Below are 12,825 nucleotides of genomic sequence, written 5' to 3'. Positions count from 1 at the left end.
TCGTAATAAAACCAAAATTTTTCGTCAGTGATAGAAACATAGCTCCATCATTTCCCACTGGAGCCTAATCCATAGTCATTCTAGTGGACTCCTCACGCGTGGAAACGAAAAAGCCGGCTGGAAAGGTTATGACATCAGTCTTTTGGGATGCACGTGCAATAATACATACTTAACGACTGATTACTGAGCCAGTTATACTCTATTTCACTGCGTAGTTGGTTGCAGTTCTTTTCTTCTATTCCAAATATTTAGCAATTGTATTATTTTTAAGAAGACTCTGTTTAAAATTGTACGCATATATTCAAATAATTCCTACAAACATCAATTTTGAACAAATGCTTATGATTTAAAATATAATTTTTGTATTTATGAGTTGTATTAAATTTTGTCATAAAGAGATAGAAGGTATCCTATGTCCTTACCCTGGTTCTAAGCTACCTCCCCTCCAATTTTCAACCAAATCGGTTTAGCCGTTTCTCAGTTATAAATGGTGTAACTAACAACAACTTTCTTTTATATATATAGACGGAACTGAGAGTACAAATACCGTCAAATGTTTGACAGAAAGTAAGTGGTCAACTTTTATATGGGAAAATGGAATTGTCGTCTTACTCTATCTTACTCGCAATTTTTTCTTATTTGCTCACCGTTTGGTCCTAACCTGGGCTACGACAAACATTTTAAAACCAAAATCAGCTCAATCGGCCCAGCCGTTCTCGAGTTTTAATCAGACTAACGAAAAACAATTCATTATTATTTATATAGATTTTTTAAGTAAAAACATGAATCTGTTGTTTTGAAATATATATTTTTTTGTTTGTGAATTATTTTGGCTTTTAACATAAAACGATAGAAAGAAGTCTATGCCCGTCCCGAGGTTCCAAGCTACCTCATCACCAATTTCCAAATCCGTTTAGCCGTTCTTGAGTTATAAATATAGAAATCGACTTTTTTTTGCAAAAAAGGCCGCCGGCAGGACCTTCTTCAGGACTAAAGGAATATCCGTGCAAATTTTCACGTCTTTCCATGCTGTGATTCAGGCGGAATGCGCGAACATACAAAAAAGGCGTTTCATTTTTATATATAAGATTATTCGAATGAAATATTACCAAAATAGTGTACGTGTTTGGTCATTGGAAAGTACTCATGTCTGATTATAGGAATAGCTTTTGTATAAAAATAATAATGAAAACCTTGTATACTTGAAATTTGCTCAGTTATGGAAAATGGCCGACTTTGAGGACTGTCCGTAATATGGAGTTTTACTGTACTTTATAAGGCCGTTATCGTTTTCTTTCTTATCGCGGCAAACTTAATATACCCAGTTTAGGTTATAAAAACTTATGCATGTATATTTGGTTTGAATTAAACCTTCTTTACTTTCATATTTTATAATAGCACTTGTGGTTTTTATTCAACATTTAACGTATATTAGTCATATGTACAATATATGTACATATATTTATACTAAGGGATCCGGCCACGCGTTGCTGTGGTAAACATTTTATACTATTCAATACAATGAAAATTTTATTTACGAATAAAGCCGAAATGTTTTTGTCGGTATAAGAATCCAAAGTATTGTACTTGAGGTCTAATTTTGGATATGTTTATATGTTTATTTTTTATATGTCTGGTTACAAGCGTTCCTGACCAGTTAATAGAGTTGCGCGCTTAATAGATTGTACTTAATACACATCAACAATGTTCATGGTTAATGGAGATGTCCGCTTAACAGGGCGTCCATTTAAAGGAGCTTTTACTGTATTCTTTATTTATGAATTGTCTTAACTATCCTATCTTTTAAGTTGGTTCGAACTGGACACAGTCCGCTAAATTTTACTAAAATCGGTTCAGCAGTTTAGTATAAAGATTATCTTCATTTACTTACTATTAAATTAGCAAATAAAATACGGCCACATACATAAGTATGTCCGACTGCATTCCTCTATAACTCATGTGTACTTTAATTTAGTGATTCAACATTATGATTATCGCTGTTCTTGATGATTCAAAACTATTCATAAACAAGTAAGGAAGTGCTAAGTTCAGGTGCAACCGAACATTTTATACTCTAGCAACTTACAAGAATCACAGCCAGGGAAATACTTTATGGTGTAAAACGTCAACCTGAAGATCGAAATCTAAGCAATTTTATACATATATACTGACAGACACATAAGGTTTGTTAGAAAAACGAAAACCATTATATGTAGTATATGGCAGTTGGTGTAGTATCGACCAGATTTCATCTATTTTTCCATATACCACATATTATTAACATGTCACATACTAAAAAACCAGATGTTTGTTTATCAAATTTTTGCCAAATATTTTTATTTTAGGCACAAAGATACTCTCTTATGAGTAAAATACATATGTTCTCTAAATTTCGTAATTTTTGATCATAAAGTGGCACACACTAAAAACATTATTCAAAAGAAGAACGTTTACCAATCATTACTTCATTTGACAATAGAGAACAGCTTCTCGCAGTACCAAAACTAGACAGTTCTTCTGGTAAGGATCAAGCCAATGCCGTTTCAATCGCCCTCTCCGATTGGAATCTTAATGAAAAAGTACAGATAATGTGCTGCGATACAACTGCTTCTAATACCGGCCGTTTCAGTGGAGCTTGTGTTCTTCTAGAGCAGATTTTAGAGAGAGAGTTGCTGCTATTTGCTTGTCGCCATCATATTTTTGAGCTGATCCTAAAATCTGTTTTTGAAATCAAACTGAAACAAGTAACTAATAGTCCTGACATTCCCTTCTTCAAAAAGTTTAGAGACAATTGGAAAAACATCGATTCTAATAATATTGATCTCTGCCTTGATTTCATACAGAATTATACTGCTGAGACTGATATTACATCCTTGTTGATGTATTATAAGGCAGAACTAGACAAATCTTTTGTAAGAGATGACTATCGGAAATTGGTAGAGCTATGTGTAGTATTTTTGGGAGGAGATAAAGAACGTAAAATAAAAATCAGACCTCCTGGAGCTATGCACCAGGCAAGATGGATGTCAAGAGCAATATATTCATTGAAAATATGTTTACTGCAGCCTCAATTTCGTATGAACGCTAATGATAAAAAGGCTCTGCAAGATGTTTGTTTGTTTATTGTAACATTGTATGTTAAACCATGGCTTCAATGCTCGGTGGCGACTAAAGCACCAAACCAAGATTTGTGCTTTTTGAAAGCATTGAAAGCGTATGAAAAAGTTGATGCAGCTACTTATATCTAAAGCTTCCATAAGCGAGTATAGTCAGCATTTATGGTACCTTTGTAAAGAAACTGTTAGTTTATCACTTTTTGATAATAAAGTTGATAATGAGACTAAAAGGAAAATTATTGCCAATTATTTTGGCTTTTAACATAAAACGATAGAAAGAAGTCTATGCCCGTCCCGAGGTTCCAAGCTACCTCATCACCAATTTCCAAATCCGTTTAGCCGTTCTTGAGTTATAAATATAGAAATCGACTTTTTTTTGCAAAAAAGGCCGCCGGCAGGACCTTCTTCAGGACTAAAGGAATATCCGTGCAAATTTTCACGTCTTTCCATGCTGTGATTCAGGCGGAATGCGCGAACATACAAAAAAGGCGTTTCATTTTTATATATAAGATTATTCGAATGAAATATTACCAAAATAGTGTACGTGTTTGGTCATTGGAAAGTACTCATGTCTGATTATAGGAATAGCTTTTGTATAAAAATAATAATGAAAACCTTGTATACTTGAAATTTGCTCAGTTATGGAAAATGGCCGACTTTGAGGACTGTCCGTAATATGGAGTTTTACTGTACTTTATAAGGCCGTTATCGTTTTCTTTCTTATCGCGGCAAACTTAATATACCCAGTTTAGGTTATAAAAACTTATGCATGTATATTTGGTTTGAATTAAACCTTCTTTACTTTCATATTTTATAATAGCACTTGTGGTTTTTATTCAACATTTAACGTATATTAGTCATATGTACAATATATGTACATATATTTATACTAAGGGATCCGGCCACGCGTTGCTGTGGTAAACATTTTATACTATTCAATACAATGAAAATTTTATTTACGAATAAAGCCGAAATGTTTTTGTCGGTATAAGAATCCAAAGTATTGTACTTGAGGTCTAATTTTGGATATGTTTATATGTTTATTTTTTATATGTCTGGTTACAAGCGTTCCTGACCAGTTAATAGAGTTGCGCGCTTAATAGATTGTACTTAATACACATCAACAATGTTCATGGTTAATGGAGATGTCCGCTTAACAGGGCGTCCATTTAAAGGAGCTTTTACTGTATTCTTTATTTATGAATTGTCTTAACTATCCTATCTTTTAAGTTGGTTCGAACTGGACACAGTCCGCTAAATTTTACTAAAATCGGTTCAGCAGTTTAGGAGTCCATCGCGGACAAATAATGTAACTCGTACTTTTTATATACATATAAAGATTAACTTCATTTACTTACTATTAAATTAGCAAATAAAATACGGCCACATACATAAGTATGTCCGACTGCATTCCTCTATAACTCATGTGTACTTTGATTTAGTGATTCAACATTATGATTATCGCTGTTCTTGATGATTCAAAACTATTCATAAACAAGTAAGGAAGGGCTAAGTTCAGGTGCAACCGAACATTTTATACTCTAGCAACTTACAAGAATCACAGCCAGGGAAATACTTTATGGTGTAAAACGTCAACCTGAAGATCGAAATCTAAGCAATTTTATACATATATACTATATATAATTCCTATACTGACAGACACATAAGGTTTGTTAGAAAAACGAAAACCATTATATGTAGTATATGACAGTTGGTGTAGTATCGACCAGATTTCATCTATTTTTCCATATACCACATATTATTAACATGTCACATACTAAAAAACCAGATGTTTGTTTATCAAATTTTTGCCAAATATTTTTATTTTAGGCACAAAGATACTCTCTTATGAGTAAAATACATATGTTCTCTAAATTTCGTAATTTTTGATCATAAAGTGGCACACACTAAAAACATTATTCGTGCAAAGTTTTATCCCGTTATATTAATTGTTTCTTGATTTGTGTACTGGAAACTGAACGAATCAAGTGGAATTTAAAGTTGTGCTATATGTGAAGTAGGCGTGTTTATTGTCCGCGGACGGACGGACAGACAGACAGTCAACCGGAGTTCAACTTTTCTCGCCACCCTGATCATTTCTATATATACATACATACATATATGTATAACCCTAAATCTATCTCGCTAAGTTTTAGGTGATACGTACAACCGTTAGGTGAACACAACTATAATACTCTGTAGCAACTGGTTGCAAGAGTATAAAAAATCACATACAAGTTAGAACGAGCAATGTGGGTTTATTATGAAAGCAAAGGCATGTGTAATAAAATACGTTTCTATGCAAAACTCTATGATAGCAGAATATTTTATATATTATAGTTTATTGTAAACACCGTCAATGTAGTTGAGTTTTTTAATTGTTAATTGTTGAATTGCTGATTTTTGAAAATTTAAAAATTTCTGTAGGTTTAGCCACTCTGCATTTTGACCAAGCTAAGAAATTTAAAAAAAATTCTGTATTTTGTTATATGTTATCATATATTTTTCTGGTTTCAAAGCACACTTATTAAATCTTATTTTAATATTTTTGTTGCTTATTTACTTTTCACTTTTTCAAACACTTCTATTAAACTTGAGTGAAACCTTATTTTGTAACACAAATACCGCTACGCTAATTTCTCACTTTACCCACAACTGCCCTACTAAACAAAACGAACAACTTCAAATGATACAACAACAACAGCGAAAACCCGAATATGCATATTTTGTTAACTCCGCGATGCTGCTGTGCGGTCAGCTGTAACCGACTGATGTGACAACCGCAAATGCTCAAGGAACACTACTAAGTTTTCGCTGTAGAAACCGCGCGACTTGCGACTTTGCGCAGCTGATGAAACCGTGACGACTGCGTAGCGAAGTACTTCAAAGTGTGTGAGATGCCTTTGTTGGTGACGGCCCGACTCACGGCTGACGACGCGCCCACTCCACAATTCAGCTACAGTTACATTCAACACACCCAGCCGATCACCTACAAACAGCGCTCCTATGCAAAGAACTTGTATATAAGTATGTATGGAAATATATGCGAAGGAAAAGGTCTTGCTTTCGGGCGATTACGTCAACGGGTTTCTCAAATATGTGATACTAAATAAAAACTAAACCTTACATTTGCTTAAAGTTTTCATAAAGAAATTTGTCTCCTTTAAGTGATGCTCCTTATGTTCGGATAATGACGTTAATATGAGAATTGAATGAAGAATTACTGCTGAGCAATATAAAAAGTAATGGAAGAGCAATTGACTGGTGTTTCACTTTTGCTTTCTACTTGTTTTTTTTTCGCTTACAGCTATTATCATTCTATTTTGTTGTTTCTTATATTTGCATTTGCCGGTTGGTGAAATACATATATGGAGTTCTAGCCGACTAATTGGGAATGACAGCACATACCTGACAGGGTACACAGCATACATACAAAAACATGTTCATCTATATATGTTTTATATACTATAAGAATATACATATGTATGTATGTATGTTTGATACGCAAATGCCTTAGTATAAAATAAAAACAAGTAAGGAAGGGCTAAGTTCGGGTGTCACCGAACATTTTATACTCTCGCATGATAAAGTGATAATCGAGATACTGTTATTAGCAACTTTTTTGCGAGAGTATAAAAATGATGCCCTCTGAATTACATGAAAATGTCTGAGAGATTTACCGATATTTTCGGTGAAAAATTAGGTTATGTTAGGTTAGGCACTGAGTTCTTCGTGTTCGATATCAGGGACCTTGAAAAGTTATAGTCCGTTCACGACAATTTTTCCACAAGGGTTACCTCAGCTCAAATACCATATTTGTGTAAAGTTTTATTCCGCTATCATCATTGGTTCCTAATGTATATATTATACAGAGAAGGCATCAGATGGATTTCAAAATAGCGTTATATTGGAAGAAGGCGAGTTGTGAACCGATTTCACCCATATTTCTTACATGTCATCAGGATGTTGAGAAAATATTATATACCGAATTTCATTGAAATCGGTATAGCAGTTCCTGAGATATGGTTTTTGGTCCATAAGTGGGCGACGCCACTCCCATTTTCAATTTTGAAAAAAAGCCTGGGTGCAGTTTCCTTCTGCCATTTCTTCCGTGAAATTTAGTGTTTCTCACGTTTTTTGTTAATCGGTTAACGCAATTTTAGTGATTTTCAACATAACCTTTGTATGGGAGGTGGGCGTGGTTATTATCCGATTTCTTCCATTTTTAAACTGTATATGGAAATGCCTTAAAAAAACGGCTCTGTAGAGTTTGGTTGACATAGCTATAGTAGTTTCCGAGATATGTATAAAAACTTAGTAGGGGCGGGGCCACGCCCACTTTTCCAAAAAAATTACGTCCAAATATGCCCCTCCCTAATGCGATCCTTTGTGCCAAATTTCACTTTAATATCTTTATTTATGGCTTAGTTCATGACACTTTATAGGTTTTCTTTCCAACTTTTGCCCATCTTCGAACTTAACCTATGGAGCCAAGGAATACGTGTACCAAGTTTCATCATGATATCTCAATTTTTACTCAAGTTACAGCTTGCACGGACGGACGGACAGACGGACGGACAGACAGACATCCGGATTTCACTCTACTCGTCACCCTGATCACTTTGGTATACATAACCCTATATCTGACTCTTTTAGTTTTAGGACTTACAAACAACCGTTATGTGAACAAAACTATAATACTCTCTTTGGCAACTTTGTTGCGAGAGTATAACAAGTGAGGAAGAGCTAAGTATAATCGAATATTTCATACTCTTCCAACTTGTAAGGATTAAATCCAAAGAAGTACCTTCAAGTACATAAGGCCTTTAGTTATGTGGGTTCTAGGGCGAGTTGGTGACGTAATTTATCAAATAATAGACCGTTACCGTCTAATCGTCAAGTACTGCAGTACTTATTTTTAACATTCGCGAAGTTAAATTGACTGTTAGTGAAAGTTATACATTTCAAAGATGGCAGCGGAATTAAAAAGCAATAAAAATTGTGTTTTCTTAATTAGTGATGTAATTTCTCAAATAATAGACGCAAAGTCTAATCGTCAAGTACAGCAGTAATTATTTTTATCATTCGCGAAGTTAAATTGATTGACAAAAATTTTATATTAGGTATATAGCCACCATATAGTAGCAGTATATTGAAGTATTGACCCCATTCAACCCATTTGTAGCACACACTCATACTACTATCAGGAAATGACATGACAGGACATTGGCCAATATTTTCGGTAAAAAGTCAACTATGGGTACTGGGGTCCAAATATTCGGTACCTAGGGATTTGAATAGTTTCAGTACTCCAAAAGCATTATTCATGCAAAGTTTTATCCTGTTACATTAATTGCTTGTTGATTTGTACACAGGAAGGGGAAAGAATCAAATGGAATTTAAAATTGGGTTATATGAGAAGTAGGCGTGATTCTAGTTCGATTTTAACTATATAACATAAAAATGTCAGAGGAATATTACATAGCAAATTTGGTTGAAATCGGTCGGGTGGGTCTCAAGATATGTGTTTTCACCTAAAAGTGAGCGGTATCACGCCCACCGTCTAATTTTGACCCCCGCTCCATTAAAACCCTTTTACACCCTCTAAATCCTAAAATTTAATGTCTCTGACGTATTTACATAGTTATTGATTTATCGCACTTTCAGTAGTTTTGAACAGTACCCTTATATGAGGAGTGAGTGGGGTTATTGTCCGATTTCATTCATTTTCACAATGTCGGTAGGAGTTTTTATATTTGCGTTAGATAAATTTAGTTATTTTAGCTTAACTGCTTTAAGAGATATATACTTTAAAATTATTAAAGGTCGGGGCCACGCCTACCTTTTCAAAAAAATTCCCTAAAAGTGAACCTTACTACTGCGATTTTCTATGCCAAAGTACAATTCTTTTGTGGGCATGACAGTGGTCCAATTACGCCCATCTACGAACTAGTAATTTTTTTACCAAGGAACGCGCATACGAAGTTTCATCCAGTTATCTCAATTTTTACTCAAGTTACAGCTTGCATGGACGGACGGACAGACTGACAGTCACCCGGATTTCAACTCGTCTCGTCATCCTGATCATCTATATATATGTAAATAGTTATAACCCAATCTTAAAATATGAAGTCTTCATTTTTGCGGGGACTTCTTTCAAGACTTCACTAAAAAATGACCACCTTAAATTAATTTGTTCTTAATTTCTTATTTTTTCATTCGTTTCATTATTTTTTCGTGCATTTCTTATACTATACCAAAACAGAATATAAAGAGATATTTATCTTTATTTTGATCGGTCATTTTTATTGCAGATATATGCCATTTGTACAATGCAATTTAAACAATTTATCATTCGCTGCCTAAATTTCGGCAAGATATCTTGTTAAATAAAAAAAAAATTCACACAAGGACTTTGTGGGTCAGTATGTATGACAGCTTTTTCAGTGGCGAGGACAAATGAGCCCTTTTTACTAAGAAAAGGACGTTCGCACTATTTCATATCGAAATCTTAAAATCTAATTGATTGTCGATTTTTTTATATTTTGTAAGCAACTCAAACACGAAAAAGTTAAAAATAAATCAATTTCACATAAATTTTGTAAATATTTTGAAACAAAGTCAACATAAATACATATACATATTTTTATTTTTATTTTTAATTATACCTTTGAATACGTTGTAGGAACTTTTATATTTGTTATCGACATATTTATTTTCATTCAAGTGTAAATACATACATAATGATAAATAATGATATGTAAGAGCGGATTAGACTTGTTCGTTTTCAATTGAGAGATTTTTGTGACTGTCACGTACTGAATTGCAAAATCGTCTCAAGTCAGTAAAAATGTCTCTAATTGAAAATCTCAATTTTAGAGACTTGTGACTGTATCACAGTACAAAATCGTTTTATGGATTAAAATATTTTTTGACAATTTTAGAATGGTTTAATAAATATATGAATATAGAAAAAATTACAAGACTTTATTGCTTATTTTGGTACCCCCACAACCTCGCTGAACCCTGTAAAAAACTAAGGATTTACTAAAACACTTTTTGATATGGAAAGAAAAATTGATCACAACACAATTGCACATCCATCAGGAGGCATGTTAGTGCAGATTAGTACCGCAATAAGATGTTCAAATACTTGGCAAATCAAAGACAGCTAATATTATATCAAAAATTAAAAAATATTTTCCAAAATGCTTTTTAGAACTTTCAAATGTTGTTGGAGCTTTTAGAGGCGCTAGTGTTATGAATATACATATGTATATTATATCGAAAATTAAAAAAATATTTTTCAATATGGCTTTTCCGTATTTTTAAACATTGTTGTAGTTTTTAGTGGCATACAACACTCTTTTGGAAGATCTGAAAATTTCAAATAGAGTTTCAATTATTTTGTTTCTTTGCGACACTGTATATATGTAGTTCACTAAACCAATGTGCACCGCTCGGATACACACAAATATGGACCAAAACCTATTAACGAAATTAAAAAATTTAAGCAAATTAAGAAAACACGGCAGCAACAATTACAAACGAACGGGAAACAATGTAAATAAAATGATAACAAAGTTGCCGGTAGTCGCTTTGACAAGCTAACGTATGCCAATGCGGCATTTTTTTGACAACAGTAAACACGCAAATATTTCTACTACCCACACTAAAAAGTCAATGCCACACATACTAGCTTAACAGAAGCAAGCAAAATGGCATTGCATGTGGCTCAAAATTATATTTTCGTTTTATGGCATTTTTCGAAACTTATAACCTCTCTCAGAACTTCCTCGGACTTTTATCGATTTTTTGATCGAGAAAGTATTAAAACGTTAGCAAGGTTAAATTTTAATTTCGATGATATTTTATATGTTTTATATGTTATTTTTTAATTTTATGTAAAAAAGCAAGATAATTTTTCCAGTCAATTTTGATAACAAATCTATTCTTCAACTTTATTTTACATATGTATACCATTAAGATCTATACATCTTCGGGTGTAGAAAAGCTTTGATCTCTTATTTTACATTTGTCGTATGGGAATATAAAGAATTCATTCGGGCCCAGGTCAGGACTATACGGTGGATAACTCATCAAATCGATGTTTCGAGTGTTCAAAAATACAGTTGTTTCAGTCGATGTGTGAGAGCTCGCATTGTTGCGGTGGACATTCGGTGGTTGGTTTTTCTGATTTGCTTCGTGCGCGAACAGCTTTTTTTTGGATTCGGCTCATTTTGAAACACCCATACATTCGACTGCTGTTTTACTGTCGGGTTTATAAGCGTAAATCTACGATTCATCACCTGTCGCGTTGTCATAGAGGTGTTTCGATGCAATGTTATCGTATTTTTTTAACATTACATAACATAACATAACATACTGGTCCAACAAGGACCTTCATTGAAAAAATAATAATATTTAAGTTCATTAAGTTGTAAAAAATAATCGGGCGAAAAAATGTTCACGACGTAAATTCATTTTTTAGCCGAGTTGAATATTTTAAGATACTATAAGCAACACAAATAGCACTCATATGTCAAAACGTTCTAAGTAAATACGTATAACATCAAAAATGTAAAAGTTGTGATTGCAACATAGGGTTAAGAAATCCCAAAATACAAAAAGCAACCTGCGTATTATTTACGTATCTAATATATTGATCAAAAACAATGAGACAAATATACGAACAAAAGAATTAGAGATATGTATGTTGGTAATAGTAAATATCACATAAGATAACATATTGATAAGAAGAGAATATGTTATGGAAGGACAGATTTCGACACTGTCGTAAGGGGTAACCTGTATTTCCTCAAAAAAATATGGCCCATTTTCAATATACAATATGTATATATTTTTTTATATAAAAAATTAAATATTTTATTAAACATTTTTAAAATTTTTCGTTTTCAAAGATACGTATTCTACAAAGGTTTTGTTAAATTTTTCAAAGAAAATATTCAAAACGTAGCCATTACAAAAGAAAAAAATGTTTAAAATCGAAACTGTCAAAATTGTACAAAAGTTGTGAAAAAACATGTTGCTTTTGTCTTACATGTCGATATCATATACTTGACTATCGGGAGACCTCCATAGAGTAGGAAACACCACACGAAGTAGAGCATATCAACATCGTTTAAGCATCAACTTGCAAAATTTATTATACAAATATTCATATCTTGAATTTATTGACTATACCATGCAAAACTTATTCATAAAATCGATAAGACGTTAACTTCTTCGACTTTCCAATTGTCCGATAATATCTTAATACTCTAATAGGTATGTTACCTTACACCTAAATCTAATCTCCTCTTCGAATAGTATGTACACATGCTTGTCCGGAAACACACAATATCTTTATCAACCCAACATATTCTAGATTGGCTCAGTGGTTGGAATGTGTGATTGTTGTTAGGAGCGTGTCTACTTGTCATCTGACGGCTACTTCCACAGCGATATCATAAATTACACTCTTCATTTACATACATACTTATGTACATATGTACATACATTATATACTCACCGCACGAAGGAAGCACGTGCTGATGACCAAAATATATAGCTGTAAAAATATGTGTGCGACACACCTTCCATATGGGTGTTTCCTAAAAATTAATTAGATTTAACTGCTGCTAATTTCTTGTGACTAATTCATAAAGTTATAATATTTAAAGAAGAAACATTTAATAATACATTATTT

At 33.1% G+C, this 12,825-nt stretch overlaps 1 protein-coding gene across 8 annotated transcripts in view; it reads right to left on the bottom strand.

The window, feature by feature from the left end:
- LOC126755536 (uncharacterized) overlaps positions 1-5,977 on the bottom strand; it is a 52,394-nt gene extending 46,417 nt beyond the window's left edge. The window contains exons 1-2 of one of the 8 annotated variants that reach the window (XM_050468179.1): positions 5,766-5,977; positions 4,475-4,600 (exon numbers count right to left, since the gene is read on the bottom strand). The gene's annotated coding sequence lies outside the window, so the exon portion shown is untranslated. Of the gene's footprint in view, positions 1-1,891; positions 2,018-4,474; positions 4,601-4,669; positions 4,714-5,470; positions 5,571-5,679 lie in introns of those variants that run through there. The other 7 variants (XM_050468180.1, XM_050468178.1, XM_050468172.1 and 4 more) reach the window with 7 other exon arrangements.
- Between the last annotated feature and the right edge of the window lie 6,848 nt (positions 5,978-12,825).

Source organism: Bactrocera neohumeralis, chromosome 4 (assembly GCF_024586455.1).
Source record: "Bactrocera neohumeralis isolate Rockhampton chromosome 4, APGP_CSIRO_Bneo_wtdbg2-racon-allhic-juicebox.fasta_v2, whole genome shotgun sequence".
Classification (NCBI taxonomy): Eukaryota; Metazoa; Arthropoda; class Insecta; order Diptera; family Tephritidae; genus Bactrocera; species Bactrocera neohumeralis.
Note: the sequence above shows the minus strand (reverse complement) of the source record. Positions and strands in the feature narration are given on the sequence as shown.